Source organism: Meriones unguiculatus, chromosome 9 (assembly GCF_030254825.1).
Source record: "Meriones unguiculatus strain TT.TT164.6M chromosome 9, Bangor_MerUng_6.1, whole genome shotgun sequence".
Lineage (NCBI taxonomy): Eukaryota > Metazoa > Chordata > Mammalia > Rodentia > Muridae > Meriones > Meriones unguiculatus.
In genome coordinates, this window is record NC_083357.1 from 79,560,040 (window position 1) to 79,568,083 (window position 8,044).

Sequence of the window (8,044 nt, forward strand, 5' to 3'; positions counted from 1 at the left end):
CATTAAGCAAACTTGGTGTAATAAGCTGCAAGATTATTTAGGCATCTACCCTCACGTACAGGTTGGAGGAGACAGTCCAGTAGGGAAAAAAAAAAAAAAAAAAAAAAGGATCGCAAGAACAAGCAAAAAAGTCAGATATACTCTTACTCCTACTGATAGGAGTCCCACTAGCCAGAACACTCACTTTTTAAAGGCTTGACTCAGTTACCTTTGTTGTTTGCAGGCTCTCCAGACATTGTGATGTCACCAGCTGCTAAACAAGTGCCAGAAACAAGCTGATTGCAATGCTGCAGCATTAACTTTAAAGTTTTTTCATAATAAATTTATTTTCCTTGACATTTCATAGGCTCTAGTATTGGGTAATGTCAACATAAAATAGAGTAATAAAACACCCTAAAGCTTCTCATTATTATATTGTTTATTAATTTTTAATATGTGCCTTTTGCAAAGAGAGCTACATACTATTTATAATATAATATATTGTTTCTTTTTCACATTTTTTTTCAACCATGTTTGTAGTTGCTTTATTCGTAATAGCTAGAACCTGGAAACAACCCAGATGCTCCTCAGTTGAGGAATGGATACAGAAACTGTGGTACATTTACACAATGGAATACTACTCAACAATTAAAAAGAAGGAAATCATGAAATTTGCAGGCAAAAGATGGTATCTAGAGAAGATCATCCTGAGTGAGGTATCCCAGAAGCAGAAAGACACACACGGTATATACTCACTTATAAATGGATACAAGACACATAATATAGGATAAACATACTAAAATCTGTACACCTACAGAAGCTAAACAAGAATGAGGTCCCAGAGTAAGATGATCAACCCTCACTTAGAAAGAAAATGGGATGGACATTGGAAGTAGGAGAAAACAAGAAACAGGACAGGAGCCTACCATAGAGGGCTTCTGAAAGACTCCACCTAGCAGTGTACCAAGGGTTGATTTTATGACCTACAGGCAGGTTCCCAGATTCTCATCTTCTTGAGGTAAATGTTCCTTCAAACTTCCTTATATGTAGTAAAATGGAATAGAACATTCCAGAAAAAGGCAGTTCCTTCCACAGAAAAGACTAAAAATATTTAAAGAATCTGTGGTAATGCTCAAGAATAAGTAGTGCTCCGTATTACTCTACAGATATCGCAGAGTTACCAGAAAATAGTGACTGAAAAATTATTCATGCTTTCCTTTCCAAGTGGAAGCACTTAGCTCAGATCCCTGTTCTCTGCACATTATGTGTGAGGGGCTGTGCAGCCATCTAACTTTCTGTTCCTTGTTCAGACTTCTGGGAGAACACAGCAGTGATTGGGATTGTGTGGATATTTTACTGTATATTTCATATATATTTTACTGTATATTTCAGACGGGCATAGGAAAAGTTGGTGGTTATAGAGTTTAAGGGGAAGATATTGCAGATGAAAAAGATGCTATAAAATTTAGGGAAAAATAAATCATATGCTAAGAAAATATAGTTTACTATGTCTTCCATACGTGGGAAATATTAAAGTATTAAATTGATGTCATGATCTAAAGGAAAAATAAGGTTATATTTTGTTATAACATTAATAACAAGTGCGGTTGCATACCATTAGAGTGCAGTTAAAGGCTGTTAATCTTGGAGTTGAGACATAAGATATGTAGGTAAATAACACTGCTGACTTCAAGAGAGAGATGAAAAATATTATTGAAAAGTTCAGGGGAGTGTTTGGAGGGAGAAATGGGAAGGGAGAACTAATATAATGATATTCCAATACTCAAAATACGAAAAATAAATACTTACTCTTCAAGCAATCTGAAATGGACTTCCTAAAATCCAAAGTACAAGAAAAGAAGGTTTTAATCATGCATGTGCCATGAGTGCATAACCACACATACATAAACACATCTGCACACATGTGTGGACACACACAATAACAATGATAACATAATAGAGACTACTAAAGAATGAAAATATAGCAGCTAACAGGAGGAGTGGCCGACTCAGAAGTTATTGTGCGGTATAGAAAGAAGAATGGCAAACAGGATAGACACCACACATGGGAGCCTACCGAAGATGTCCTGTAAAGGCTCCACCCAACAGGGAATCTAAGCAGACACAGAGTGCCACAGCCAAACTTTGGGGCAAGTCCAGGGAGTCTCATGGAAGAAGGGGGAGATAGAAGGACAGGGAGGAAACAGGATCTCCACAAGGAGACTAACAAAGTCAAAAATCTCTGGGTTCAAGGGGGCCTGTAGAAGACTGATGCAACAACCAAGGACCATGCATGGAGTGGGCCTAGACTCCCTGCTCAGATGTAGCCCATAGGCAGCTCAGTCTCCATGTGGTTTCCTGAGTAAGGGGAGCAGGAGCTGTCTCTGACATGAACTTGGTGGCTTGATTTTGATCATTCCCACTGGCAAGGGATGCAACCTTGTAAGGCCACAGAGGAAGAGGATCCAGGAAGTCCTGATAAGACTTAATGAGCTAGGGTCAGATGGCAGGGGAGGAGGACTTCCCTTATAAGTGTACTAAAGGAGAAGGATATGGGAGAAAGAGGTGAGGGGTGTGGCTTGGAAGACTTGAGGGAAAGGGGCTACCATCATTTTATAATGAATAAACTGTAAAAAAAAATAAACAGCAAAAAAAAATGATGCCAAGCTCATAAATACTTCAATGACCCATGATTCAAAGGACAAGAGATTTATTTTAAATCCAATAATCTATTAGTAAGGATTTAAAGGTGATAGCTTGTGTCCACTATCCGAAGAAATATACTAAAAAGAGAAATCATCCTTCCTCAAGAGCTACTATATTCACAAGGGAACATTGCAATACCAAGAATAAGGAAAAGTTATAGGGGCAATTTCTGCTCCCATAGGTAAGAGATAATAAAAACCTTGGATTGTGATTTCTTTGATCACATGCAGTGTTCCAATCAAAGTAAATTAATGTGTTCCATTAATAGACACAGCATTCTAATTGTAAGAATCAGAGTTTGTAATTTTCTGTAGGAAATCAGAAGATAATTTCCAGAAGTGTTAAAACAGAAATAAATTTCAATCTACATGCATTGTCATTAGTTCTTGAAATATCTGTGAGTACTTTTGGATTAAGTGGTCATGTGAACTTATCACATGGAAAGCAGCTGTACATAGATGACAGTTTCTAACCATAAATAATCTCTCTGAAACGCTAGCTGCCCTTCTTGGAGAATTTATAAATGAAGCTATGCTATTCTTACACTTCAGAAGGTTGCCATTATCAGAAAAAGCCATGACAATGAAAACCATATAGGTTAATTTCTGACGTATTTATATATGTTCCTCACAATTATCCATTCAAATAAGGCTATTCACAAAATCATACTTCTTGAATGCTTTGTCACAGAGTAATGTTTCTCATTGAAATATAGGCTGCTTTTTTCTTATCCTGAATTTTCTTCTTTTCTAAGTTATATGGTTCCAGTCAATCAAGTCAGGAACAGCAAGTTTATTTTAATTTAACAGGTCCTTTCCTTGTTTGTTTGCCTGTGTTTTGATTCTTTTTTTTTTTTTCATGACAGGATTAGGATAGGCTCAAAATGAAAACATGTTCAATTTTTTGAAGTTGGCCCCAAATGGATTTCTTTTAAAGTATATTTGTCATTAATTTACTGTTCGACAACTTACTTTTTAATATATTATAATTAATTCTTTCAGAATTTCATATATGCATATAACATATTTATCTTGTTTCCCCCCCCCCTTCACCAACCTCTGACTGCTCTTATATCCATCCCTAATCTATCTAGTCCAGTTTCTGGTGTCTGTATCCTCATGGGTGTGGGACTATACACATGCCTCAGGTTATATCACATAAGAGAACAGAATCTCCCTCCCCCCAAAAACCAGCAGCTGACAGTAGCTCTCCGCATTTAGGGGTGGAGGGCTCATTATTCCACTCTCCTTCATAGTCACAGCCTCATTTTGGTCAATGTTATTGCTTGCACACACGCACAAACACACACACACAGACATATATATGCATACTCTCCATCAAAAGTTAAATATTATTGAAATTTTCTTATAATTGTTTTTGCTGCTTTATTTATATATATAGAAATGAAACAGTGGACTTGGAAAGGGGCACGGTGGAGATGAGGGAGGGAGGGACTGGGAGGGAATGAGGGATCGGGACACGGATGGGATACAGAGTTAATAAAATGTAACTGATAAAAAAAATAATAATAAATAATTAAAAAAAAGAAATAAAAATAAACCTGTTATATAAGATGTATTTTTTCTATATCAATACATATAACATATATTTTGTTAGAGTTTAGTTATATATAATTTACTTAAGTCAATGCAATGATTTTATGTAGTTTACACATCAAAGTTTAAAAATATAATGCATATGAATTACATCACGGATTAGATATCTTGAATACATATTCACAGGAAAATTTTGGGCAGGAAAATTTAAGTACAATCTTTATGCTCATTCCTTTAAACATGAACCAGTTTACATTTTGAATATGTTTTTCTCCATTAAATACAATTTCATTATTTTTAAAATTAGGTGGGGAAGATGAGAGGATTACCTTCCCTATCAGTGGACTTGGAGGTGAGCATGGAAGAAGATGAGGGAGGGAGGGTTGGATGGGGGGGGGGATGAAGGAGAGGGCTACAGCTGGGATACAAAGTGAATAAACTAATTAATATGAACAATAAAAATTTAATTTAAAAAACTCATACAAAGTGGTAAAGTGGTCAAATAAAACCCAATGAAGATGAAATGTCAAACTAAGGAAAAGTAATTTCTCTTCCAAAAAGAAAGAAAGAAAGAGCCTCAGAAACTCTATTGAAAACTGTATTGATCAGTGGTTCAATTTCTTCCAGTTCAGTGACATAAGTGAGCTATATCTTAAAAAAATAAGGCCTTATCAACATATTAAGGATAATAACTAATAGAATTACTGTGTGTGTGTGTTTTCCCCCTGGAGGAGAGGGCCTTTAAGATCCTTTGACCAACAACTCAACAAGATGCAACCCGTATGTGACATTGGATGCTTTTCTTTGTGGGACGTTGTCTAGTCCTTTATATAAGGCATTTTAAGATGTGCAAAATATAACAGTTCATGATCATTACACGTGTACTGCAGAACATACTGAAAGCTGTACTTCACAAAGATGAATAAAGACAACCATAAATACAGCAGGAAAGAATAATGTAAAATTTCTGAAAATTGTAAACAAATAGGTGTAACCTATTATGCCCAACACGGAAAGCTAGGAAAAGAAAAAGAAAAAAGAAAAGAAAAAGAAAGTATTAACAGTAATAGAGGATAGAGGAAACATAGGGAAAATAAATAGAACATCACAAAATTTAAGAAATTAGCAAACCTCTGTCTTAAAAACCTTAAATATAAGTGGACTCACAATAATTAATACAGAGTAGATGACTAAACAGAAATAGAAGACCCAGCTCTGCTTGTCTCCAAAGAACAAATTCCACTCTTAATGACATTCACACAAACTGACAGTCAAGTGGTGAAACTTATAAAAAATACAGTAGATGAAAAATCCTGGTATATTCTGGTAACTAATCACAGATTTCATGACAAAATCAGAAGAGAAGAGAAAATTCATGAAATTATGACAACTGAAAATGTATATGCGTTGAACACTGAGTGTCTCAATTTCATAATACTCCTAGCCATAAAATGTTTTAAAAGTCCTAATAAAAAAAATAAAGACTTTTCCTTACTTTTATATATAAACTATATGTGTAACCCAAAACTTGTGAAAGAAATTTTAAAGTCAAACCTCACTATTAGTCAAGTGAATTTAGCTAGCATTTACAAAAGACACAATCCAACTGACATGGAACAGACATTCTTCTCAGCAGGTGTAAGAGCAGTCTGGAAATTAGATTGCTTTCACAGTCACAGAATGGACACACATTCAAGATAAGTCTTCCCACCTCAGTGAAACTCTAAAGCACATTCACAGAAAGAGGTTTGCCTCCTGGGTGATTCTAAACACCATCATTGTGTGTTTATTTACCTGTGCCTAATCATCAAATACACAGATATGCTTAATAGTTTATGTGTGATTAAATGCAGAAATATTAATGTTGAGAACATGTTATATAGTTTGGTCTAGTTAAATTTCACCACACTAGTTAGAAAGTATGTTTCTTTTGTTGGGTGCAACAGTTGCCTTTATCAGTGGAACCCCTTGACTTTCAACATATCCTATTTGTTTATTTATTTATTTGATTGCACTCTAGATGTATACCTATTTAAACTGTCAGACTCTATACCCAAGCTGGAAAAAAATGGTTAATTAGAACTCAATTTTTTATTGACTTTTTTTTTTGTCAAACAGACCAATTTAATTTAATTTTGATTACTTTCATTTCTGAGACACAACTTCCATTTATGTGTATTGAAAACTTCCCTGGAATTTATTGTACATTTGTAACGATTAACTGTTCACAATTACAGTGATGAATAATACCATCATCCCTCAAAGGTCTCCGATTTTCTCCTATTCATTGTTTCCATGTACTTTAAAAGTTACGACAGTCATGTTTGTTTAATTATCACTTGAGTTTATCATGTTTTTAGAAGTATAAGCACTTGGAATGTGAGGTTCTGTGCTCTGCTTTCTAAATGGGGACTCCAAGTAGTGCGGCGCAGCAGGCTAGGAAGGAAGAATGGACAATGGACGGGTTTTGCCGATTCCAGCCCAGACAGGAGTGCTGATGGGAGAAAGCCATCTCTGAAATAGCTCTTCACTGCTAAATCCTCTTAGCTCCCAGTGGGGGAGCATGTTTGCCAGGCCCCAGAGGAGGACAAGGCAGCCAGTCCTGAAGATACCTGATAAACGAGGGTCAGATGGAAGGGGAAGAGGACTTCCCTTATCAGTGGACTTAGAGAGGGGCAGGGAGGAGATGAGGGAGGGAGAGTGGGATTGGGAGGGAATGAGGGAGCGGGATACAGCTGGGATACAAAACAAATAAACTGTAACTAATATAAAAAATAAAAATTTAATTAAAAACTTAATAAAAAAATAGCTCTTCACATGTTATATCCCGTTAGCTCCGAGTTTTCCCGGTGAAACAAGCTCTTAGACAATATTCTGTGAGATAGCTTGTGTGTGTGTTTATTTGGGGTGGAGAAATGCTGTTGATTGGAGTGGGAAGGGGTTTGCAGGGTGACTGTTTATTATTATATGGGTGCTTAGGGTACTACTTTGAGAATTGTAGGGTTGGGGGCCACAGGACTACATAAACCAGGTACAGAACAGGAAGGGAGCTGGTTTTACTCCTGTTGGTCCCAGGATTGAGATTTTAATAGCTAGCATGACACAATCTCTCTCTAACTCCATGCCGATTTCCCTGGTGATACCATACTTGTGCTCCACAGGGACGAAGTTTTAAACTGATTTATTTATATTCTCATGCTGCTAAAAATTTGGAAATTATTCATGCCTTTTTCAGTTGATCGCTGAAATTATTTTTGTCCCTGTATTTTATCCTGTTAAGTCATGACACTATGTCATTCATCTATTTTTTTTTATTATTTTTAGAAGTACATAGGAAGATTGTTCAACTTACAAAACAAATCTTTCCAATTTATGTAACAATAATTGTACCAATTTTATTACCAAATATTTCAAATGAATAGTTTTATCCCTTGGTACCTTCATCAGAAGTTGGTCTTACCTCACAGCTGTTCAATTTGAAGTTAATGGAAAATGATTGTTTCACATCTGTAACTTGTTGCTCAAGTGTTAGGTCAGATCATTTAACTGTTTGGAAATATGTCATGCTGCTGAATTTTTGTAGTTTTTCTTATATTTAGAATATTAGTACTTTATCAGATGTTAGCTTTCATTTGTTCTAGGAAGTCTAATTTCTTTTATGCAAACTTCTATTTTTACTTTCATTCTCTCAGTACTTTCTTTTTTTCTTTATTATAATTATTATTTATTACAGTTTATTAACTTTGTATCTTGGCTGTAGTTTCCTCCCTCATCTTCTCCCAATCCCACCCTTCTTCACTCCC